Source organism: Balaenoptera ricei, chromosome 16 (genome assembly GCF_028023285.1).
Source record: "Balaenoptera ricei isolate mBalRic1 chromosome 16, mBalRic1.hap2, whole genome shotgun sequence".
Lineage (NCBI taxonomy): Eukaryota > Metazoa > Chordata > Mammalia > Artiodactyla > Balaenopteridae > Balaenoptera > Balaenoptera ricei.
The window spans coordinates 93,850,075-93,871,468 of record NC_082654.1 but is presented as its reverse complement, the minus strand read 5'-3'; the positions used below and the strand labels follow the sequence as shown (position 1 = coordinate 93,871,468).

Here is a 21,394-nt window from a genome sequence, read left to right as displayed (position 1 = left end):
CCGCTGCAGGCCCCACCTACCTCCGACCCCTCCCACCACAGCGCGCCAGAGGGGGCGCTCCCCGCCTGCCTGGCCGGCCAGGAGGCCAGAAGGCGGCCCTGGAAGGCAGCCGCACCCCAGCCGCTCCCGTGGTGGCTGGCCCGGACCCAGACTCCGCCGCAGGCCGGGGTGCCGGCCGTGCGGCCCGCGAGGCCCTCGACCTGCACTTGGCCGCGCCCACCAGAGCCCAGCCGCGCCGCAGCCAGCTGTCTGCCCGTGTGTCTCTCCGCAGCTCCCTCCGGGAAAAGCCCCCCCCCCCCGGCCGTTTCGCCTCGGCCGGGGGCGGGAGCCGGGGCGGGGGCCGTGGCCGCTTCCCCGGGCCTGCCGGCCACCAGGGGCGGGGTCCTGTGCTCGGCGGGCGGCGTGGGGGCAAGGGTGGCCTTGCTGGGGCTAAGGGGCCGTGCCCACTCAGTGGTGGCTCCCAGTGGCTTCGGGCCAGCTGCTGCCCGGCCGGAGGGCCGGCCCGGCCGTGGCCGGGCTGCGCCTAACTCCGCGTGGGCGGGCAGGGGGGGATGCCCAAGGGACCGCGGCCGCCGTGCCCTGAAGCCTCCGGGGCCACGTCCCTGTGAGCGTCGAGCGGGATCTGCGGCGGGGCGCCAAGCGCCGACGGGCCTGGAGCGTCCCGCCCGCCCTGGGCTGCGAGGTCGCCCACCACTCCGCCACCCCCGGGTCCCCGAGGCCTCCTGTCGCCTGCCTGGGCGGGCGGCAGGGCCCTGCCGGAGAGGGCTGGCCGCCGGCATGGCGGTAAGGCGCAAGGGCCAGCGAAGCTGGGCCTCAAGAGGCACCCCGCGGGCCCCTCCTGCGTCTACGGCCATACCACCCTGAACGCGCCCGATCTCGTCTGATCTCGGAAGCTAAGCAGGGTCGGGCCTGGTTAGTACTTGGATGGGAGACCGCCTGGGAATACCGGGTGCTGTAGGCTTTTTGCCTCCCGCTCCGCCCTCTCCTTTAGTCGCCCGCCGCCTCCGCCCCCGCCGCCGGGCACCGCTGCAGGCCCCACCTACCTCCGACCCCTCCCACCACAGCGCGCCAGAGGGGGCGCTCTCCGCCTGCCTGGCCGGCCAGGCGGCCAGAAGGCGGCCCTGGAAGGCAGCCGCATCCCAGCCGCTCCCGGGGTGGCTGGCCCGGACCCAGACTCCGCCTCAGGCCCGGGTGCCGGCCGTCCGGCCCGCGAGCCCCTTGACCTGCACCTGGCCGCCCCCACTCGCGCCCAGCCCCGGCGCAGCCACCTGTCTGCCGGTGTGTCTCTCCACAGCTCCCTCCGGAAAAAGCTCCCCCCCGCCCCCCGCCGCCGTTTCGCCACGGCCGGGGGGCGGGAGCGGGGGCGGGGGCCGGGGCCGGTTCTCCGGGCCGGCCGGCCGCAAGGCGCCGGGTCCTGTGCTCGGCGGGTGGCGTGGGGGCAAGGGTGGCCTTGCTGGGGCTAAGGGGCCGTGGTGACTCAATGGTGGCTCCCAGTGGGTTAAGGGCCGACTGCCGTCGGGCAGGAGGGCCGGCCCGGGCTGCGGCTGGGCTGCGCCTAGCGCCGCGTGGGCGGGCAGCGGGGAGGCCCAAGGGCCCGCGGGCCCCGGGCCCTGAAGCCTCCGGGGCCACGTCCCTGTGAGCGACGTGCGGGATCTGGGGCAGGGCGCCAAGCGCCGAACGGTTTGGTGGGTCCCGCCCGCCCTGGGCTGGGAGGTCGCCAACCCCTCCGCCACCCCCCCCCGCCCCGGTACCCGAGGTCGCCCTTCCCCTGCCTGGGCGGGCGGCGGGGCCCTGCCGGGGCGGGCTGGCCGCCGGCATGGCGGTAAGGCGCAAGCGCCAGCGAAGCTGGGCCTCAAGAGGCACTCCGCGGGCCCCTCTTGCGTCTATGGCCATACCACCCTGAACGCGCCCGATCTCGTCTGATCTCGGAAGCTAAGCAGGGTCGGGCCTGGTTAGTACTTGGATGGGAGACCGCCTGGGAATACCGGGTGCTGTAGGCTTTTTGCCTCCCGCTCCGCCCTCTCCTTTAGTCGCCCGCCGCCTCCGCCCTCGCCGCCAGGCACCGCTGCAGGCCCCACCTACCTCCGACCCCTCCCACCAGAGCGCGCCAGAGGGGGCGCTCTCCGCCTGCCTGGCCGGCCAGGCGGCCAGAAGGCGGCCCTGGAAGGCAGCCGCATCCCAGCCGCTCCCGGGGTGGCTGGCCTGGACCCAGACTCCGCCGCAGGCCGGGGTGCCGGCCGTGCGGCCCGCGAGGCCCTCGACCTGCACTTGGCCGCGCCCACCAGAGCCCAGCCGCGCCGCAGCCAGCTGTCTGCCCGTGTGTCTCTCCGCAGCTCCCTCCGGGAAAAGCCCCCCCCCCCGGCCGTTTCGCCTCGGCCGGGGGCGGGAGCGGGGGCGGGGGCCGTGGCCGCTTCCCCGGGCCTGCCAGCCACCAGGGGCGGGGTCCTGTGCTCGGCGGGCGGCGTGGGGGCAAGGGTGGCCTTGCTGGGGCTAAGGGGCCGTGCCCACTCAGTGGTGGCTCCCAGTGGCTTCGGGCCAGCTGCTGCCCGGCCGGGCTGCGCCTAACTCCGCGTGGGCGGGCAGGGGGGGCTGCCCAAGGGACCGCGGCCGCCGTGCCCTGAAGCCTCCGGGGCCACGTCCCTGTGAGCGTCGAGCGGGATCTGCGGCGGGGCGCCAAGCGCCGACGGGCCTGGAGCGTCCCGCCCGCCCTGGGCTGCGAGGTCGCCCACCACTCCGCCACCCCCGGGTCCCCGAGGCCTCCTGTCGCCTGCCTGGGCGGGCGGCAGGACCCTGCCGGAGAGGGCTGGCCGCCGGCATGGCGGTAAGGCGCAAGGGCCAGCGAAGCTGGGCCTCAAGAGGCACCCCGCGGGCCCCTCCTGCGTCTACGGCCATACCACCCTGAACGCGCCCGATCTCGTCTGACCTCGGAAGCTAAGCAGGGTCGGGCCTGGTTAGTACTTGGATGGGAGACCGCCTGGGAATACCGGGTGCTGTAGGCTTTTTGCCTCCCGCTCCGCCCTCTCCTTTAGTCGCCCGCCGCCTCCGCCCCCGCCGCCGGGCACCGCTGCAGGCCCCACCTACCTCCGACCCCTCCCACCACAGCGCGCCAGAGGGGGCGCTCCCCGCCTGCCTGGCCGGCCAGGAGGCCAGAAGGCGGCCCTGGAAGGCAGCCGCACCCCAGCCGCTCCCGTGGTGGCTGGCCCGGACCCAGACTCCGCCGCAGGCCGGGGTGCCGGCCGTGCGGCCCGCGAGGCCCTCGACCTGCACTTGGCCGCGCCCACCAGAGCCCAGCCGCGCCGCAGCCAGCTGTCTGCCCGTGTGTCTCTCCGCAGCTCCCTCCGGGAAAAGCCCCCCCCCCCCGGCCGTTTCGCCTCGGCCGGGGGCGGGAGCCGGGGCGGGGGCCGTGGCCGCTTCCCCGGGCCTGCCGGCCACCAGGGGCGGGGTCCTGTGCTCGGCGGGCGGCGTGGGGGCAAGGGTGGCCTTGCTGGGGCTAAGGGGCCGTGCCCACTCAGTGGTGGCTCCCAGTGGCTTCGGGCCAGCTGCTGCCCGGCCGGAGGGCCGGCCCGGCCGTGGCCGGGCTGCGCCTAACTCCGCGTGGGCGGGCAGGGGGGGATGCCCAAGGGACCGCGGCCGCCGTGCCCTGAAGCCTCCGGGGCCACGTCCCTGTGAGCGTCGAGCGGGATCTGCGGCGGGGCGCCAAGCGCCGACGGGCCTGGAGCGTCCCGCCCGCCCTGGGCTGCGAGGTCGCCCACCACTCCGCCACCCCCGGGTCCCCGAGGCCTCCTGTCGCCTGCCTGGGCGGGCGGCAGGGCCCTGCCGGAGAGGGCTGGCCGCCGGCATGGCGGTAAGGCGCAAGGGCCAGCGAAGCTGGGCCTCAAGAGGCACCCCGCGGGCCCCTCCTGCGTCTACGGCCATACCACCCTGAACGCGCCCGATCTCGTCTGATCTCGGAAGCTAAGCAGGGTCGGGCCTGGTTAGTACTTGGATGGGAGACCGCCTGGGAATACCGGGTGCTGTAGGCTTTTTGCCTCCCGCTCCGCCCTCTCCTTTAGTCGCCCGCCGCCTCCGCCCCCGCCGCCGGGCACCGCTGCAGGCCCCACCTACCTCCGACCCCTCCCACCACAGCGCGCCAGAGGGGGCGCTCTCCGCCTGCCTGGCCGGCCAGGCGGCCAGAAGGCGGCCCTGGAAGGCAGCCGCATCCCAGCCGCTCCCGGGGTGGCTGGCCCGGACCCAGACTCCGCCTCAGGCCCGGGTGCCGGCCGTCCGGCCCGCGAGCCCCTTGACCTGCACCTGGCCGCCCCCACTCGCGCCCAGCCCCGGCGCAGCCACCTGTCTGCCGGTGTGTCTCTCCACAGCTCCCTCCGGAAAAAGCTCCCCCCCGCCCCCCGCCGCCGTTTCGCCACGGCCGGGGGGCGGGAGCGGGGGCGGGGGCCGGGGCCGGTTCTCCGGGCCGGCCGGCCGCAAGGCGCCGGGTCCTGTGCTCGGCGGGTGGCGTGGGGGCAAGGGTGGCCTTGCTGGGGCTAAGGGGCCGTGGTGACTCAATGGTGGCTCCCAGTGGGTTAAGGGCCGACTGCCGTCGGGCAGGAGGGCCGGCCCGGGCTGCGGCTGGGCTGCGCCTAGCGCCGCGTGGGCGGGCAGCGGGGAGGCCCAAGGGCCCGCGGGCCCCGGGCCCTGAAGCCTCCGGGGCCACGTCCCTGTGAGCGACGTGCGGGATCTGGGGCAGGGCGCCAAGCGCCGAACGGTTTGGTGGGTCCCGCCCGCCCTGGGCTGGGAGGTCGCCAACCCCTCCGCCACCCCCCCCCGCCCCGGTACCCGAGGTCGCCCTTCCCCTGCCTGGGCGGGCGGCGGGGCCCTGCCGGGGCGGGCTGGCCGCCGGCATGGCGGTAAGGCGCAAGCGCCAGCGAAGCTGGGCCTCAAGAGGCACTCCGCGGGCCCCTCTTGCGTCTATGGCCATACCACCCTGAACGCGCCCGATCTCGTCTGATCTCGGAAGCTAAGCAGGGTCGGGCCTGGTTAGTACTTGGATGGGCACCGCCTGGGAATACCGGGTGCTGTAGGCTTTTTGCCTCCCGCTCCGCCCTCTCCTTTAGTCGCCCGCCGCCTCCGCCCTCGCCGCCAGGCACCGCTGCAGGCCCCACCTACCTCCGACCCCTCCCACCACAGCGCACCAGAGGGGGCGCTCTCCGCCTGCCTGGCCGGCCAGGCGGCCAGAAGGCGGCCCTGGAAGGCAGCCGCATCCCAGCCGCTCCCGGGGTGGCTGGCCCGGACCCAGACTCCGCCGCAGGCCGGGGTGCCGGCCGTGCGGCCCGCGAGGCCCTCGACCTGCACTTGGCCGCGCCCACCAGAGCCCAGCCGCGCCGCAGCCAGCTGTCTGCCCGTGTGTCTCTCCACAGCTCCCTCCGGGAAAAGGCCCCCCCCCCGGCCGTTTCGCCTCGGCCGGGGGCGGGAGCGGGGGCGGGGGCCGTGGCCGCTTCCCCGGGCCTGCCAGCCACCAGGGGCGGGGTCCTGTGCTCGGCGGGCGGCGTGGGGGCAAGGGTGGCCTTGCTGGGGCTAAGGGGCCGTGCCCACTCAGTGGTGGCTCCCAGTGGCTTCGGGCCAGCTGCTGCCCGGCCGGGCTGCGCCTAACTCCGCGTGGGCGGGCAGGGGTGGATGCCCAAGGGACCGCGGCCGCCGTGCCCTGAAGCCTCCGGGGCCACGTCCCTGTGAGCGTCGAGCGGGATCTGCGGCGGGGCGCCAAGCGCCGACGGGCCTGGAGCGTCCCGCCCGCCCTGGGCTGCGAGGTCGCCCACCACTCCGCCACCCCCGGGTCCCCGAGGCCTCCTGTCGCCTGCCTGGGCGGGCGGCAGGACCCTGCCGGAGAGGGCTGGCCGCCGGCATGGCGGTAAGGCGCAAGGGCCAGCGAAGCTGGGCCTCAAGAGGCACCCCGCGGGCCCCTCCTGCGTCTACGGCCATACCACCCTGAACGCGCCCGATCTCGTCTGATCTCGGAAGCTAAGCAGGGTCGGGCCTGGTTAGTACTTGGATGGGAGACCGCCTGGGAATACCGGGTGCTGTAGGCTTTTTGCCTCCCGCTCCGCCCTCTCCTTTAGTCGCCCGCCGCCTCCGCCCCCGCCGCTGGGCACCGCTGCAGGCCCCACCTACCTCCGACCCCTCCCACCACAGCGCACCAGAGGGGGCGCTCTCCGCCTGCCTGGCCGGCCAGGCGGCCAGAAGGCGGCCCTGGAAGGCAGCCGCATCCCAGCCGCTCCCGGGGTGGCTGGCCCGGACCCAGACTCCGCCTCAGGCCCGGGTGCCGGCCGTCCGGCCCGCGAGCCCCTTGACCTGCACCTGGCCGCCCCCACTCGCGCCCAGCCCCGGCGCAGCCACCTGTCTGCCGGTGTGTCTCTCCACAGCTCCCTCCGGAAAAAGATCCCCCCCGCCCCCCGCCGCCGTTTCGCCACGGCCGGGGGGCGGGAGCGGGGGCGGGGGCCGGGGCCGGTTCTCCGGGCCGGCCGGCCGCAAGGCGCCGGGTCCTGTGCTCGGCGGGTGGCGTGGGGGCAAGGGTGGCCTTGCTGGGGCTAAGGGGCCGTGGTGACTCAATGGTGGCTCCCAGTGGGTTAAGGGCCGACTGCCGTCGGGCAGGAGGGCCGGCCCGGGCTGCGGCTGGGCTGCGCCTAGCGCCGCGTGGGCGGGCAGCGGGGAGGCCCAAGGGCCCGCGGGCCCCGGGCCCTGAAGCCTCCGGGGCCACGTCCCTGTGAGCGACGTGCGGGATCTGGGGCAGGGCGCCAAGCGCCGAACGGTTTGGTGGGTCCCGCCCGCCCTGGGCTGGGAGGTCGCCAACCCCTCCGCCACCCCCCCCCCCGCCCCGGTACCCGAGGTCGCCCTTCCCCTGCCTGGGCGGGCGGCGGGGCCCTGCCGGGGCGGGCTGGCCGCCGGCATGGCGGTAAGGCGCAAGCGCCAGCGAAGCTGGGCCTCAAGAGGCACTCCGCGGGCCCCTCTTGCGTCTATGGCCATACCACCCTGAACGCGCCCGATCTCGTCTGATCTCGGAAGCTAAGCAGGGTCGGGCCTGGTTAGTACTTGGACGGGAGACCGCCTGGGAATACCGGGTGCTGTAGGCTTTTTGCCTCCCGCTCCGCCCTCTCCTTTAGTCGCCCGCCGCCTCCGCCCCCGCCGCCGGGCACCGCTGCAGGCCCCACCTACCTCCGACCCCTCCCACCACAGCGCGCCAGAGGGGGCGCTCTCCGCCTGCCTGGCCGGCCAGGCGGCCAGAAGGCGGCCCTGGAAGGCAGCCGCATCCCAGCCGCTCCCGGGGTGGCTGGCCCGGACCCAGACTCCGCCGCAGGCCGGGGTGCCGGCCGTGCGGCCCGCGAGGCCCTCGACCTGCACTTGGCCGCGCCCACCAGAGCCCAGCCGCGCCGCAGCCAGCTGTCTGCCCGTGTGTCTCTCCGCAGCTCCCTCCGGGAAAAGCCCCCCCCCCCGGCCGTTTCGCCTCGGCCGGGGGCGGGAGCGGGGGCGGGGGCCGTGGCCGCTTCCCCGGGCCTGCCAGCCACCAGGGGCGGGGTCCTGTGCTCGGCGGGCGGCGTGGGGGCAAGGGTGGCCTTGCTGGGGCTAAGGGGCCGTGCCCACTCAGTGGTGGCTCCCAGTGGCTTCGGGCCAGCTGCTGCCCGGCCGGGCTGCGCCTAACTCCGCGTGGGCGGGCAGGGGGGGATGCCCAAGGGACCGCGGCCGCCGTGCCCTGAAGCCTCCGGGGCCACGTCCCTGTGAGCGTCGAGCGGGATCTGCGGCGGGGCGCCAAGCGCCGACGGGCCTGGAGCGTCCCGCCCGCCCTGGGCTGCGAGGTCGCCCACCACTCCGCCACCCCCGGGTCCCCGAGGCCTCCTGTCGCCTGCCTGGGCGGGCGGCAGGGCCCTGCCGGAGAGGGCTGGCCGCCGGCATGGCGGTAAGGCGCAAGGGCCAGCGAAGCTGGGCCTCAAGAGGCACCCCGCGGGCCCCTCCTGCGTCTACGGCCATACCACCCTGAACGCGCCCGATCTCGTCTGATCTCGGAAGCTAAGCAGGGTCGGGCCTGGTTAGTACTTGGATGGGAGACCGCCTGGGAATACCGGGTGCTGTAGGCTTTTTGCCTCCCGCTCCGCCCTCTCCTTTAGTCGCCCGCCGCCTCCGCCCCCGCCGCCGGGCACCGCTGCAGGCCCCACCTACCTCCGACCCCTCCCACCACAGCGCGCCAGAGGGGGCGCTCTCCGCCTGCCTGGCCGGCCAGGCGGCCAGAAGGCGGCCCTGGAAGGCAGCCGCATCCCAGCCGCTCCCGGGGTGGCTGGCCCGGACCCAGACTCCGCCTCAGGCCCGGGTGCCGGCCGTCCGGCCCGCGAGCCCCTTGACCTGCACCTGGCCGCCCCCACTCGCGCCCAGCCCCGGCGCAGCCACCTGTCTGCCGGTGTGTCTCTCCACAGCTCCCTCCGGAAAAAGCTCCCCCCCGCCCCCCGCCGCCGTTTCGCCACGGCCGGGGGGCGGGAGCGGGGGCGGGGGCCGGGGCCGGTTCTCCGGGCCGGCCGGCCGCAAGGCGCCGGGTCCTGTGCTCGGCGGGTGGCGTGGGGGCAAGGGTGGCCTTGCTGGGGCTAAGGGGCCGTGGTGACTCAATGGTGGCTCCCAGTGGGTTAAGGGCCGACTGCCGTCGGGCAGGAGGGCCGGCCCGGGCTGCGGCTGGGCTGCGCCTAGCGCCGCGTGGGCGGGCAGCGGGGAGGCCCAAGGGCCCGCGGGCCCCGGGCCCTGAAGCCTCCGGGGCCACGTCCCTGTGAGCGACGTGCGGGATCTGGGGCAGGGCGCCAAGCGCCGAACGGTTTGGTGGGTCCCGCCCGCCCTGGGCTGGGAGGTCGCCAACCCCTCCGCCACCCCCCCCCGCCCCGGTACCCGAGGTCGCCCTTCCCCTGCCTGGGCGGGCGGCGGGGCCCTGCCGGGGCGGGCTGGCCGCCGGCATGGCGGTAAGGCGCAAGCGCCAGCGAAGCTGGGCCTCAAGAGGCACTCCGCGGGCCCCTCTTGCGTCTATGGCCATACCACCCTGAACGCGCCCGATCTCGTCTGATCTCGGAAGCTAAGCAGGGTCGGGCCTGGTTAGTACTTGGATGGGAGACCGCCTGGGAATACCGGGTGCTGTAGGCTTTTTGCCTCCCGCTCCGCCCTCTCCTTTAGTCGCCCGCCGCCTCCGCCCTCGCCGCCAGGCACCGCTGCAGGCCCCACCTACCTCCGACCCCTCCCACCACAGCGCGCCAGAGGGGGCGCTCTCCGCCTGCCTGGCCGGCCAGGCGGCCAGAAGGCGGCCCTGGAAGGCAGCCGCATCCCAGCCGCTCCCGGGGTGGCTGGCCCGGACCCAGACTCCGCCGCAGGCCGGGGTGCCGGCCGTGCGGCCCGCGAGGCCCTCGACCTGCACTTGGCCGCGCCCACCAGAGCCCAGCCGCGCCGCAGCCAGCTGTCTGCCCGTGTGTCTCTCCGCAGCTCCCTCCGGGAAAAGGCCCCCCCCCCCGGCCGTTTCGCCTCGGCCGGGGGCGGGAGCGGGGGCGGGGGCCGTGGCCGCTTCCCCGGGCCTGCCAGCCACCAGGGGCGGGGTCCTGTGCTCGGCGGGCGGCGTGGGGGCAAGGGTGGCCTTGCTGGGGCTAAGGGGCCGTGCCCACTCAGTGGTGGCTCCCAGTGGCTTCGGGCCAGCTGCTGCCCGGCCGGGCTGCGCCTAACTCCGCGTGGGCGGGCAGGGGGGGCTGCCCAAGGGACCGCGGCCGCCGTGCCCTGAAGCCTCCGGGGCCACGTCCCTGTGAGCGTCGAGCGGGATCTGCGGCGGGGCGCCAAGCGCCGACGGGCCTGGAGCGTCCCGCCCGCCCTGGGCTGCGAGGTCGCCCACCACTCCGCCACCCCCGGGTCCCCGAGGCCTCCTGTCGCCTGCCTGGGCGGGCGGCAGGACCCTGCCGGAGAGGGCTGGCCGCCGGCATGGCGGTAAGGCGCAAGGGCCAGCGAAGCTGGGCCTCAAGAGGCACCCCGCGGGCCCCTCCTGCGTCTACGGCCATACCACCCTGAACGCGCCCGATCTCGTCTGATCTCGGAAGCTAAGCAGGGTCGGGCCTGGTTAGTACTTGGATGGGAGACCGCCTGGGAATACCGGGTGTTGTAGGCTTTTTGCCTCCCGCTCCGCCCTCTCCTTTAGTCGCCCGCCGCCTCCGCCCCCGCCGCCGGGCACCGCTGCAGGCCCCACCTACCTCCGACCCCTCCCACCACAGCGCGCCAGAGGGGGCGCTCCCCGCCTGCCTGGCCGGCCAGGAGGCCAGAAGGCGGCCCTGGAAGGCAGCCGCACCCCAGCCGCTCCCGTGGTGGCTGGCCCGGACCCAGACTCCGCCGCAGGCCGGGGTGCCGGCCGTGCGGCCCGCGAGGCCCTCGACCTGCACTTGGCCGCGCCCACCAGAGCCCAGCCGCGCCGCAGCCAGCTGTCTGCCCGTGTGTCTCTCCGCAGCTCCCTCCGGGAAAAGCCCCCCCCCCCCGGCCGTTTCGCCTCGGCCGGGGGCGGGAGCCGGGGCGGGGGCCGTGGCCGCTTCCCCGGGCCTGCCGGCCACCAGGGGCGGGGTCCTGTGCTCGGCGGGCGGCGTGGGGGCAAGGGTGGCCTTGCTGGGGCTAAGGGGCCGTGCCCACTCAGTGGTGGCTCCCAGTGGCTTCGGGCCAGCTGCTGCCCGGCCGGAGGGCCGGCCCGGCCGCGGCCGGGCTGCGCCTAACTCCGCGTGGGCGGGCAGGGGGGGATGCCCAAGGGACCGCGGCCGCCGTGCCCTGAAGCCTCCGGGGCCACGTCCCTGTGAGCGTCGAGCGGGATCTGCGGCGGGGCGCCAAGCGCCGACGGGCCTGGAGCGTCCCGCCCGCCCTGGGCTGCGAGGTCGCCCACCACTCCGCCACCCCCGGGTCCCCGAGGCCTCCTGTCGCCTGCCTGGGCGGGCGGCAGGGCCCTGCCGGAGAGGGCTGGCCGCCGGCATGGCGGTAAGGCGCAAGGGCCAGCGAAGCTGGGCCTCAAGAGGCACCCCGCGGGCCCCTCCTGCGTCTACGGCCATACCACCCTGAACGCGCCCGATCTCGTCTGATCTCGGAAGCTAAGCAGGGTCGGGCCTGGTTAGTACTTGGATGGGAGACCGCCTGGGAATACCGGGTGCTGTAGGCTTTTTGCCTCCCGCTCCGCCCTCTCCTTTAGTCGCCCGCCGCCTCCGCCCCCGCCGCCGGGCACCGCTGCAGGCCCCACCTACCTCCGACCCCTCCCACCACAGCGCGCCAGAGGGGGCGCTCTCCGCCTGCCTGGCCGGCCAGGCGGCCAGAAGGCGGCCCTGGAAGGCAGCCGCATCCCAGCCGCTCCCGGGGTGGCAGGCCCGGACCCAGACTCCGCCTCAGGCCCGGGTGCCGGCCGTCCGGCCCGCGAGCCCCTTGACCTGCACCTGGCCGCCCCCACTCGCGCCCAGCCCCGGCGCAGCCACCTGTCTGCCGGTGTGTCTCTCCACAGCTCCCTCCGGAAAAAGCTCCCCCCCGCCCCCCGCCGCCGTTTCGCCACGGCCGGGGGTCGGGAGCGGGGGCGGGGGCCGGGGCCGGTTCTCCGGGCCGGCCGGCCGCAAGGCGCCGGGTCCTGTGCTCGGCGGGTGGCGTGGGGGCAAGGGTGGCCTTGCTGGGGCTAAGGGGCCGTGGTGACTCAATGGTGGCTCCCAGTGGGTTAAGGGCCGACTGCCGTCGGGCAGGAGGGCCGGCCCGGGCTGCGGCTGGGCTGCGCCTAGCGCCGCGTGGGCGGGCAGCGGGGAGGCCCAAGGGCCCGCGGGCCCCGGGCCCTGAAGCCTCCGGGGCCACGTCCCTGTGAGCGACGTGCGGGATCTGGGGCGGGGCGCCAAGCGCCGAACGGTTTGGTGGGTCCCGCCCGCCCTGGGCTGGGAGGTCGCCAACCCCTCCGCCACCCCCCCCCCCGCCCCGGTACCCGAGGTAGCCCTTCCCCTGCCTGGGCGGGCGGCGGGGCCCTGCCGGGGCGGGCTGGCCGCCGGCATGGCGGTAAGGCGCAAGCGCCAGCGAAGCTGGGCCTCAAGAGGCACTCCGCGGGCCCCTCTTGCGTCTATGGCCATACCACCCTGAACGCGCCCGATCTCGTCTGATCTCGGAAGCTAAGCAGGGTCGGGCCTGGTTAGTACTTGGATGGGAGACCGCCTGGGAATACCGGGTGCTGTAGGCTTTTTGCCTCCCGCTCCGCCTTCTCCTTTAGTCGCCCGCGGCCGAGGCCGCCGCCTCCGCCCCCGCCGGGCACCGCCGCAGGCCCCACCTCCTCCGGCCCCTCCCACCACAGCGCGCCAGAGGGGGCGCTCCCCGCCGGCCTGGCCGGCCAGGAGGCCAGAAGGCGGCCCTGGAAGGCAGCCGCACCCCAGCCGCTCCCGTGGTGGCTGGCCCGGACCCAGACTCCGCCGCAGGCCGGGGTGCCGGCCGTGCGGCCCGCGAGGCCCTCGACCTGCACTTGGCCGCGCCCACCAGAGCCCAGCCGCGCCGCAGCCAGCTGTCTGCCCGTGTGTCTCTCCGCAGCTCCCTCCGGGAAAAGCCCCCCCCCCCGGCCGTTTCGCCTCGGCCGGGGGCGGGAGCGGGGGCGGGGGCCGTGGCCGCTTCCCCGGGCCTGCCGGCCACCAGGGGCGGGGTCCTGTGCTCGGCGGGCGGCGTGGGGGCAAGGGTGGCCTTGCTGGGGCTAAGGGGCCGTGCCCACTCAGTGGTGGCTCCCAGTGGCTTCGGGCCAGCTGCTGCCCGGCCGGAGGGCCGGCCCGGCCGCGGCCGGGCTGCGCCTAACTCCGCGTGGGCGGGCAGGGGGTGATGCCCAAGGGACCGCGGCCGCCGTGCCCTGAAGCCTCCGGGGCCACGTCCCTGTGAGCGTCGAGCGGGATCTGCGGCGGGGCGCCAAGCGCCGTCGGGCCTGGAGCATCCCGCCCGCCCTGGGCTGCGAGGTCGCCCACCACTCCGCCACCCCCGGGTCCCCGAGGCCTCCTGTCGCCTGCCTGGGCGGGCGGCAGGGCCCTGCCGGAGAGGGCTGGCCGCCGGCATGGCGGTAAGGCGCAAGCGCCAGCGAAGCTGGGCCTCAAGAGGCACTCCGCGGGCCCCTCTTGCGTCTACGGCCATACCACCCTGAACGCGCCCGATCTCGTCTGATCTCGGAAGCTAAGCAGGGTCGGGCCTGGTTAGTACTTGGATGGGAGACCGCCTGGGAATACCGGGTGCTGTAGGCTTTTTGCCTCCCGCTCCGCCCTCTCCTTTAGTCGCCCGCCGCCTCCGCCCCCGCCGCCGGGCACCGCTGCAGGCCCCACCTACCTCCGACCCCTCCCACCACAGCGCGCCAGAGGGGGCGCTCCCCGCCGGCCTGGCCGGCCAGGAGGCCAGAAGGCGGCCCTGGAAGGCAGCCGCACCCCAGCCGCTCCCGTGGTGGCTGGCCCGGACCCAGACTCCGCCGCAGGCCGGGGTGCCGGCCGTGCGGCCCGCGAGGCCCTCGACCTGCACTTGGCCGCGCCCACCAGAGCCCAGCCGCGCCGCAGCCAGCTGTCTGCCCGTGTGTCTCTCCGCAGCTCCCTCCGGGAAAAGCCCCCCCCCCCCGGCCGTTTCGCCTCGGCCGGGGGCGGGAGCGGGGGCGGGGGCCGTGGCCGCTTCCCCGGGCCTGCCGGCCACCAGGGGCGGGGTCCTGTGCTCGGCGGGCGGCGTGGGGGCAAGGGTGGCCTTGCTGGGGCTAAGGGGCCGTGCCCACTCAGTGGTGGCTCCCAGTGGCTTCGGGCCAGCTGCTGCCCGGCCGGAGGGCCGGCCCGGCCGCGGCCGGGCTGCGCCTAACTCCGCGTGGGCGGGCAGGGGGGGCTGCCCAAGGGACCGCGGCCGCCGTGCCCTGAAGCCTCCGGGGCCACGTCCCTGTGAGCGTCGAGCGGGATCTGCGGCGGGGCGCCAAGCGCCGACGGGCCTGGAGCGTCCCGCCCGCCCTGGGCTGCGAGGTCGCCCACCACTCCGCCACCCCCGGGTCCCCGAGGCCTCCTGTCGCCTGCCTGGGCGGGCGGCAGGGCCCTGCCGGAGAGGGCTGGCCGCCGGCATGGCGGTAAGGCGCAAGGGCCAGCGAAGCTGGGCCTCAAGAGGCACCCCGCGGGCCCCTCCTGCGTCTACGGCCATACCACCCTGAACGCGCCCGATCTCGTCTGATCTCGGAAGCTAAGCAGGGTCGGGCCTGGTTAGTACTTGGATGGGAGACCGCCTGGGAATACCGGGTGCTGTAGGCTTTTTGCCTCCCGCTCCGCCCTCTCCTTTAGTCGCCCGCCGCCTCCGCCCCCGCCGCCGGGCACCGCTGCAGGCCCCACCTACCTCCGACCCCTCCCACCACAGCGCGCCAGAGGGGGCGCTCTCCGCCTGCCTGGCCGGCCAGGCGGCCAGAAGGCGGCCCTGGAAGGCAGCCGCATCCCAGCCGCTCCCGGGGTGGCTGGCCCGGACCCAGACTCCGCCTCAGGCCCGGGTGCCGGCCGTCCGGCCCGCGAGCCCCTTGACCTGCACCTGGCCGCCCCCACTCGCGCCCAGCCCCGGCGCAGCCACCTGTCTGCCGGTGTGTCTCTCCACAGCTCCCTCCGGAAAAAGCTCCCCCCCGCCCCCCGCCGCCGTTTCGCCACGGCCGGGGGGCGGGAGCGGGGGCGGGGGCCGGGGCCGGTTCTCCGGGCCGGCCGGCCGCAAGGCGCCGGGTCCTGTGCTCGGCGGGTGGCGTGGGGGCAAGGGTGGCCTTGCTGGGGCTAAGGGGCCGTGGTGACTCAATGGTGGCTCCCAGTGGGTTAAGGGCCGACTGCCGTCGGGCAGGAGGGCCGGCCCGGGCTGCGGCTGGGCTGCGCCTAGCGCCGCGTGGGCGGGCAGCGGGGAGGCCCAAGGGCCCGCGGGCCCCGGGCCCTGAAGCCTCCGGGGCCACGTCCCTGTGAGCGACGTGCGGGATCTGGGGCAGGGCGCCAAGCGCCGAACGGTTTGGTGGGTCCCGCCCGCCCTGGGCTGGGAGGTCGCCAACCCCTCCGCCACCCCCCCCCGCCCCGGTACCCGAGGTCGCCCTTCCCCTGCCTGGGCGGGCGGCGGGGCCCTGCCGGGGCGGGCTGGCCGCCGGCATGGCGGTAAGGCGCAAGCGCCAGCGAAGCTGGGCCTCAAGAGGCACTCCGCGGGCCCCTCTTGCGTCTATGGCCATACCACCCTGAACGCGCCCGATCTCGTCTGATCTCGGAAGCTAAGCAGGGTCGGGCCTGGTTAGTACTTGGATGGGAGACCGCCTGGGAATACCGGGTGCTGTAGGCTTTTTGCCTCCCGCTCCGCCCTCTCCTTTAGTCGCCCGCCGCCTCCGCCCTCGCCGCCAGGCACCGCTGCAGGCCCCACCTACCTCCGACCCCTCCCACCACAGCGCGCCAGAGGGGGCGCTCTCCGCCTGCCTGGCCGGCCAGGCGGCCAGAAGGCGGCCCTGGAAGGCAGCCGCATCCCAGCCGCTCCCGGGGTGGCTGGCCCGGACCCAGACTCCGCCGCAGGCCGGGGTGCCGGCCGTGCGGCCCGCGAGGCCCTCGACCTGCACTTGGCCGCGCCCACCAGAGCCCAGCCGCGCCGCAGCCAGCTGTCTGCCCGTGTGTCTCTCCGCAGCTCCCTCCGGGAAAAGGCCCCCCCCCCCGGCCGTTTCGCCTCGGCCGGGGGCGGGAGCGGGGGCGGGGGCCGTGGCCGCTTCCCCGGGCCTGCCAGCCACCAGGGGCGGGGTCCTGTGCTCGGCGGGCGGCGTGGGGGCAAGGGTGGCCTTGCTGGGGCTAAGGGGCCGTGCCCACTCAGTGGTGGCTCCCAGTGGCTTCGGGCCAGCTGCTGCCCGGCCGGGCTGCGCCTAACTCCGCGTGGGCGGGCAGGGGGGGCTGCCCAAGGGACCGCGGCCGCCGTGCCCTGAAGCCTCCGGGGCCACGTCCCTGTGAGCGTCGAGCGGGATCTGCGGCGGGGCGCCAAGCGCCGACGGGCCTGGAGCGTCCCGCCCGCCCTGGGCTGCGAGGTCGCCCACCACTCCGCCACCCCCGGGTCCCCGAGGCCTCCTGTCGCCTGCCTGGGCGGGCGGCAGGACCCTGCCGGAGAGGGCTGGCCGCCGGCATGGCGGTAAGGCGCAAGGGCCAGCGAAGCTGGGCCTCAAGAGGCACCCCGCGGGCCCCTCCTGCGTCTACGGCCATACCACCCTGAACGCGCCCGATCTCGTCTGATCTCGGAAGCTAAGCAGGGTCGGGCCTGGTTAGTACTTGGATGGGAGACCGCCTGGGAATACCGGGTGCTGTAGGCTTTTTGCCTCCCGCTCCGCCCTCTCCTTTAGTCGCCCGCCGCCTCCGCCCCCGCCGCCGGGCACCGCTGCAGGCCCCACCTACCTCCGACCCCTCCCACCACAGCGCGCCAGAGGGGGCGCTCCCCGCCTGCCTGGCCGGCCAGGAGGCCAGAAGGCGGCCCTGGAAGGCAGCCGCACCCCAGCCGCTCCCGTGGTGGCTGGCCCGGACCCAGACTCCGCCGCAGGCCGGGGTGCCGGCCGTGCGGCCCGCGAGGCCCTCGACCTGCACTTGGCCGCGCCCACCAGAGCCCAGCCGCGCCGCAGCCAGCTGTCTGCCCGTGTGTCTCTCCGCAGCTCCCTCCGGGAAAAGCCCCCCCCCCCCGGCCGTTTCGCCTCGGCCGGGGGCGGGAGCCGGGGCGGGGGCCGTGGCCGCTTCCCCGGGCCTGCCGGCCACCAGGGGCGGGGTCCTGTGCTCGGCGGGCGGCGTGGGGGCAAGGGTGGCCTTGCTGGGGCTAAGGGGCCGTGCCCACTCAGTGGTGGCTCCCAGTGGCTTCGGGCCAGCTGCTGCCCGGCCGGAGGGCCGGCCCGGCCGTGGCCGGGCTGCGCCTAACTCCGCGTGGGCGGGCAGGGGGGGATGCCCAAGGGACCGCGGCCGCCGTGCCCTGAAGCCTCCGGGGCCACGTCCCTGTGAGCGTCGAGCGGGATCTGCGGCGGGGCGCCAAGCGCCGACGGGCCTGGAGCGTCCCGCCCGCCCTGGGCTGCGAGGTCGCCCACCACTCCGCCACCCCCGGGTCCCCGAGGCCTCCTGTCGCCTGCCTGGGCGGGCGGCAGGGCCCTGCCGGAGAGGGCTGGCCGCCGGCATGGCGGTAAGGCGCAAGGGCCAGCGAAGCTGGGCCTCAAGAGGCACCCCGCGGGCCCCTCCTGCGTCTACGGCCATACCACCCTGAACGCGCCCGATCTCGTCTGATCTCGGAAGCTAAGCAGGGTCGGGCCTGGTTAGTACTTGGATGGGAGACCGCCTGGGAATACCGGGTGCTGTAGGCTTTTTGCCTCCCGCTCCGCCCTCTCCTTTAGTCGCCCGCCGCCTCCGCCCCCGCCGCCGGGCACCGCTGCAGGCCCCACCTACCTCCGACCCCTCCCACCACAGCGCGCCAGAGGGGGCGCTCTCCGCCTGCCTGGCCGGCCAGGCGGCCAGAAGGCGGCCCTGGAAGGCAGCCGCATCCCAGCCGCTCCCGGGGTGGCTGGCCCGGACCCAGACTCCGCCTCAGGCCCGGGTGCCGGCCGTCCGGCCCGCGAGCCCCTTGACCTGCACCTGGCCGCCCCCACTCGCGCCCAGCCCCGGCGCAGCCACCTGTCTGCCGGTGTGTCTCTCCACAGCTCCCTCCGGAAAAAGCTCCCCCCCTCCCCCCGCCGCCGTTTCGCCACGGCCGGGGGGCGGGAGCGGGGGCGGGGGCCGGGGCCGGTTCTCCGGGCCGGCCGGCCGCAAGGCGCCGGGTCCTGTGCTCGGCGGGTGGCGTGGGGGCAAGGGTGGCCTTGCTGGGGCTAAGGGGCCGTGGTGACTCAATGGTGGCTCCCAGTGGGTTAAGGGCCGACTGCCGTCGGGCAGGAGGGCCGGCCCGGGCTGCGGCTGGGCTGCGCCTAGCGCCGCGTGGGCGGGCAGCGGGGAGGCCCAAGGGCCCGCGGGCCCCGGGCCCTGAAGCCTCCGGGGCCACGTCCCTGTGAGCGACGTGCGGGATCTGGGGCAGGGCGCCAAGCGCCGAACGGTTTGGTGGGTCCCGCCCGCCCTGGGCTGGGAGGTCGCCAACCCCTCCGCCACCCCCACCCCCGCCCCGGTACCCGAGGTCGCCCTTCCCCTGCCTGGGCGGGCGGCGGGGCCCTGCCGGGGCGGGCTGGCCGCCGGCATGGCGGTAAGGCGCAAGCGCCAGCGAAGCTGGGCCTCAAGAGGCACTCCGCGGGCCTCTCTTGCGTCTATGGCCATACCACCCTAAACGCGCCCGATCTCGTCTGATCTCGGAAGCTAAGCAGGGTCGGGCCTGGTTAGTACTTGGATGGGAGACCGCCTGGGAATACCGGGTGCTGTAGGCTTTTTGCCTCCCGCTCCGCCCTCTCCTTTAGTCGCCCGCCGCCTCCGCCCCCGCCGCCGGGCACCGCTGCAGGCCCCACCTACCTCCGACCCCTCCCACCACAGCGCGCCAGAGGGGGCGCTCTCCGCCTGCCTGGCCGGCCAGGCGGCCAGAAGGCGGCCCTGGAAGGCAGCCGCATCCCAGCCGCTCCCGGGGTGGCTGGCCCGGACCCAGACTCCGCCGCAGGCCGGGGTGCCGGCCGTGCGGCCCGCGAGGCCCTCGACCTGCACTTGGCCGCGCCCACCAGAGCCCAGCCGCGCCGCAGCCAGCTGTCTGCCCGTGTGTCTCTCCGCAGCTCCCTCCGGGAAAAGCCCCCCCCCCCGGCCGTTTCGCCTCGGCCGGGGGCGGGAGCGGGGGCGGGGGCCGTGGCCGCTTCCCCGGGCCTGCCAGCCACCAGGGGCGGGGTCCTGTGCTCGGCGGGCGGCGTGGGGGCAAGGGTGGCCTTGCTGGGGCTAAGGGGCCGTGCCCACTCAGTGGTGGCTCCCAGTGGCTTCGGGCCAGCTGCTGCCCGGCCGGGCTGCGCCTAACTCCGCGTGGGCGGGCAGGGGGGGATGCCCAAGGGACCGCGGCCGCCGTGCCCTGAAGCCTCCGGGGCCACGTCCCTGTGAGCGTCGAGCGGGATCTGCGGCGGGGCGCCAAGCGCCGACGGGCCTGGAGCGTCCCGCCCGCCCTGGGCTGCGAGGTCGCCCACCACTCCGCCACCCCCGGGTCCCCGAGGCCTCCTGTCGCCTGCCTGGGCGGGCGGCAGGGCCCTGCCGGAGAGGGCTGGCCGCCGGCATGGCGGTAAGGCGCAAGGGCCAGCGAAGCTGGGCCTCAAGAGGCACCCCGCGGGCCCCTCCTGCGTCTACGGCCATACCACCCTGAACGCGCCCGATCTCGTCTGATCTCGGAAGCTAAGCAGGGTCGGGCCTGGTTAGTACTTGGATGGGAGACCGCCTGGGAATACCGGGTGCTGTAGGCTTTTTGCCTCCCGCTCCGCCCTCTCCTTTAGTCGCCCGCCGCCTCCGCCCCCGCCGCCGAGCACCGCTGCAGGCCCCACCTACCTCCGACCCCTCCCACCACAGCGCGCCAGAGGGGGCGCTCCCCGCCTGCCTGGCCGGCCAGGAGGCCAGAAGGCGGCCCTGGAAGGCAGCCGCACCCCAGCCGCTCCCGTGGTGGCTGGCCCGGACCCAGACTCCGCCGCAGGCCGGGGTGCCGGCCGTGCGGCCCGCGAGGCCCTCGACCTGCACTTGGCCGCGCCCACCAGAGCCCAGCCGCGCCGCAGCCAGCTGTCTGCCCGTGTGTCTCTCCGCAGCTCCCTCCGGGAAAAGCCCCCCCCCCCCCGACCGTTTCGCCTCGGCCGGGGGCGGGAGCCGGGGCGGGGGCCGTGGCCGCTTCCCCGGGCCTGCCGGCCACCAGGGGCGGGGTCCTGTGCTCGGCGGGCGGCGTGGGGGCAAGGGTGGCCTTGCTGGGGCTAAGGGGCCGTGCCCACTCAGTGGTGGCTCCCAGTGGCTTCGGGCCAGCTGCTGCCCGGCCGGGCTGCGCCTAACTCCGCGTGGGCGGGCAGGGGGGGATGCCCAAGGGACCGCGGCCGCCGTGCCCTGAAGCCTCCGGGGCCACGTCCCTGTGAGCGTCGAGCGGGATCTGCGGCGGGGCGCCAAGCGCCGACGGGCCTGGAGCGTCCCGCCCGCCCTGGGCTGCGAGGTCGCCCACCACTCCGCCACCCCCGGGTCCCCGAGGCCTCCTGTCGCCTGCCTGGGCGGGCGGCAGGGCCCTGCCGGAGAGGGCTGGCCGCCGGCATGGCGGTAAGGCGCAAGGGCCAGCGAAGCTGGGCCTCAAGAGGCACCCCGCGGGCCCCTCCTGCGTCTACGGCCATACCACCCTGAACGCGCCCGATCTCGTCTGATCTCGGAAGCTAAGCAGGGTCGGGCCTGGTTAGTACTTGGATGGGAGACCGCCTGGGAATACCGGGTGCTGTAGGCTTTTTGCCTCCCGCTCCGCCCTCTCCTTTAGTCGCCCGCCGCCTCCGCCCCCGCCGCCGGGCACCGCTGCAGGCCCCACCTACCTCCGACCCCTCCCACCACAGCGCGCCAGAGGGGGCGCTCTCCGCCTGCCTGGCCGGCCAGGCGGCCAGAAGGCGGCCCTGGAAGGCAGCCGCATCCCAGCCGCTCCCGGGGTGGCTGGCCCGGACCCAGACTCCGCCTCAGGCCCGGGTGCCGGCCGTCCGGCCCGCGAGCCCCTTGACCTGCACCTGGCCGCCCCCACTCGCGCCCAGCCCCGGCGCAGCCACCTGTCTGCCGGTGTGTCTCTCCACAGCTCCCTCCGGAAAAAGCTCCCCCCCTCCCCCCGCCGCCGTTTCGCCACGGCCGGGGGGCGGGAGCGGGGGCGGGGGCCGGGGCCGGTTCTCCGGGCCGGCCGGCCGCAAGGCGCCGGGTCCTGTGCTCGGCGGGTGGCGTGGGGGCAAGGGTGGCCTTGCTGGGGCTAAGGGGCCGTGGTGACTCAATGGTGGCTCCCAGTGGGTTAAGGGCCGACTGCCGTCGGGCAGGAGGGCCGGCCCGGGCTGCGGCTGGGCTGCGCCTAGCGCCGCGTGGGCGGGCAGCGGGGAGGCCCAAGGGCCCGCGGGCCCCGGGCCCTGAAGCCTCCGGGGCCACGTCCCTGTGAGCGACGTGCGGGATCTGGGGCAGGGCGCCAAGCGCCGAACGGTTTGGTGGGTCCCGCCCGCCCTGGGCTGGGAGGTCGCCAACCCCTCCGCCACCCCCACCCCCGCCCCGGTACCCGAGGTCGCCCTTCCCCTGCCTGGGCGGGCGGCGGGGCCCTGCCGGGGCGGGCTGGCCGCCGGCATGGCGGTAAGGCGCAAGCGCCAGCGAAGCTGGGCCTCAAGAGGCACTCCGCGGGCCTCTCTTGCGTCTATGGCCATACCACCCTGAACGCGCCCGATCTCGTCTGATCTCGGAAGCTAAGCAGGGTCGGGCCTGGTTAGTACTTGGATGGGAGACCGCCTGGGAATACCGGGTGCTGT

At 76.1% G+C, this 21,394-nt stretch overlaps 21 non-coding genes across 21 annotated transcripts in view; all 21 read left to right on the top strand.

Moving 5' to 3' along the window:
• The first annotated feature begins 842 nt into the window (after window positions 1-842).
• On the top strand, window positions 843-961 carry LOC132351187 (5S ribosomal RNA). Its single transcript, XR_009498130.1, has one exon. It is a non-coding gene; the product is annotated as a 5S ribosomal RNA (ribosomal RNA).
• A 920-nt stretch (window positions 962-1,881) lies between these two features.
• LOC132351269 (5S ribosomal RNA) lies at window positions 1,882-2,000 on the top strand. The gene has a single exon (XR_009498211.1). It is a non-coding gene; the product is annotated as a 5S ribosomal RNA (ribosomal RNA).
• Window positions 2,001-2,880: 880 nt separating this feature from the next.
• On the top strand, window positions 2,881-2,999 carry LOC132351240 (5S ribosomal RNA). The gene has a single exon (XR_009498183.1). It is a non-coding gene; the product is annotated as a 5S ribosomal RNA (ribosomal RNA).
• A 904-nt stretch (window positions 3,000-3,903) lies between these two features.
• On the top strand, window positions 3,904-4,022 carry LOC132351186 (5S ribosomal RNA). The gene has a single exon (XR_009498129.1). It is a non-coding gene; the product is annotated as a 5S ribosomal RNA (ribosomal RNA).
• Window positions 4,023-4,942: 920 nt separating this feature from the next.
• Window positions 4,943-5,060, top strand: LOC132351325 (5S ribosomal RNA). The gene has a single exon (XR_009498268.1). It is a non-coding gene; the product is annotated as a 5S ribosomal RNA (ribosomal RNA).
• An 880-nt stretch (window positions 5,061-5,940) lies between these two features.
• Window positions 5,941-6,059, top strand: LOC132351185 (5S ribosomal RNA). The gene has a single exon (XR_009498128.1). It is a non-coding gene; the product is annotated as a 5S ribosomal RNA (ribosomal RNA).
• A 922-nt stretch (window positions 6,060-6,981) lies between these two features.
• LOC132351311 (5S ribosomal RNA) lies at window positions 6,982-7,100 on the top strand. Its single transcript, XR_009498255.1, has one exon. It is a non-coding gene; the product is annotated as a 5S ribosomal RNA (ribosomal RNA).
• An 880-nt stretch (window positions 7,101-7,980) lies between these two features.
• Window positions 7,981-8,099, top strand: LOC132351184 (5S ribosomal RNA). The gene has a single exon (XR_009498127.1). It is a non-coding gene; the product is annotated as a 5S ribosomal RNA (ribosomal RNA).
• A 920-nt stretch (window positions 8,100-9,019) lies between these two features.
• On the top strand, window positions 9,020-9,138 carry LOC132351268 (5S ribosomal RNA). Its single transcript, XR_009498210.1, has one exon. It is a non-coding gene; the product is annotated as a 5S ribosomal RNA (ribosomal RNA).
• Window positions 9,139-10,019: 881 nt separating this feature from the next.
• LOC132351299 (5S ribosomal RNA) lies at window positions 10,020-10,138 on the top strand. The gene has a single exon (XR_009498241.1). It is a non-coding gene; the product is annotated as a 5S ribosomal RNA (ribosomal RNA).
• A 904-nt stretch (window positions 10,139-11,042) lies between these two features.
• LOC132351183 (5S ribosomal RNA) lies at window positions 11,043-11,161 on the top strand. Its single transcript, XR_009498126.1, has one exon. It is a non-coding gene; the product is annotated as a 5S ribosomal RNA (ribosomal RNA).
• Window positions 11,162-12,083: 922 nt separating this feature from the next.
• Window positions 12,084-12,202, top strand: LOC132351266 (5S ribosomal RNA). Its single transcript, XR_009498208.1, has one exon. It is a non-coding gene; the product is annotated as a 5S ribosomal RNA (ribosomal RNA).
• A 911-nt stretch (window positions 12,203-13,113) lies between these two features.
• Window positions 13,114-13,232, top strand: LOC132351182 (5S ribosomal RNA). The gene has a single exon (XR_009498125.1). It is a non-coding gene; the product is annotated as a 5S ribosomal RNA (ribosomal RNA).
• Window positions 13,233-14,136: 904 nt separating this feature from the next.
• LOC132351181 (5S ribosomal RNA) lies at window positions 14,137-14,255 on the top strand. The gene has a single exon (XR_009498124.1). It is a non-coding gene; the product is annotated as a 5S ribosomal RNA (ribosomal RNA).
• Window positions 14,256-15,175: 920 nt separating this feature from the next.
• LOC132351265 (5S ribosomal RNA) lies at window positions 15,176-15,294 on the top strand. The gene has a single exon (XR_009498207.1). It is a non-coding gene; the product is annotated as a 5S ribosomal RNA (ribosomal RNA).
• Window positions 15,295-16,175: 881 nt separating this feature from the next.
• LOC132351180 (5S ribosomal RNA) lies at window positions 16,176-16,294 on the top strand. The gene has a single exon (XR_009498123.1). It is a non-coding gene; the product is annotated as a 5S ribosomal RNA (ribosomal RNA).
• Window positions 16,295-17,198: 904 nt separating this feature from the next.
• Window positions 17,199-17,317, top strand: LOC132351179 (5S ribosomal RNA). Its single transcript, XR_009498122.1, has one exon. It is a non-coding gene; the product is annotated as a 5S ribosomal RNA (ribosomal RNA).
• Window positions 17,318-18,239: 922 nt separating this feature from the next.
• On the top strand, window positions 18,240-18,358 carry LOC132351320 (5S ribosomal RNA). Its single transcript, XR_009498263.1, has one exon. It is a non-coding gene; the product is annotated as a 5S ribosomal RNA (ribosomal RNA).
• Window positions 18,359-19,238: 880 nt separating this feature from the next.
• Window positions 19,239-19,357, top strand: LOC132351177 (5S ribosomal RNA). Its single transcript, XR_009498120.1, has one exon. It is a non-coding gene; the product is annotated as a 5S ribosomal RNA (ribosomal RNA).
• Window positions 19,358-20,239: 882 nt separating this feature from the next.
• Window positions 20,240-20,358, top strand: LOC132351176 (5S ribosomal RNA). The gene has a single exon (XR_009498119.1). It is a non-coding gene; the product is annotated as a 5S ribosomal RNA (ribosomal RNA).
• A 922-nt stretch (window positions 20,359-21,280) lies between these two features.
• LOC132351264 (5S ribosomal RNA) overlaps window positions 21,281-21,394 on the top strand; it is a 119-nt gene continuing 5 nt past the window's right edge. Inside the window, exon 1 of the ribosomal RNA XR_009498206.1 lies at window positions 21,281-21,394. This exon is cut by the window's right edge and continues 5 nt beyond it. This is a non-coding gene — a ribosomal RNA (5S ribosomal RNA).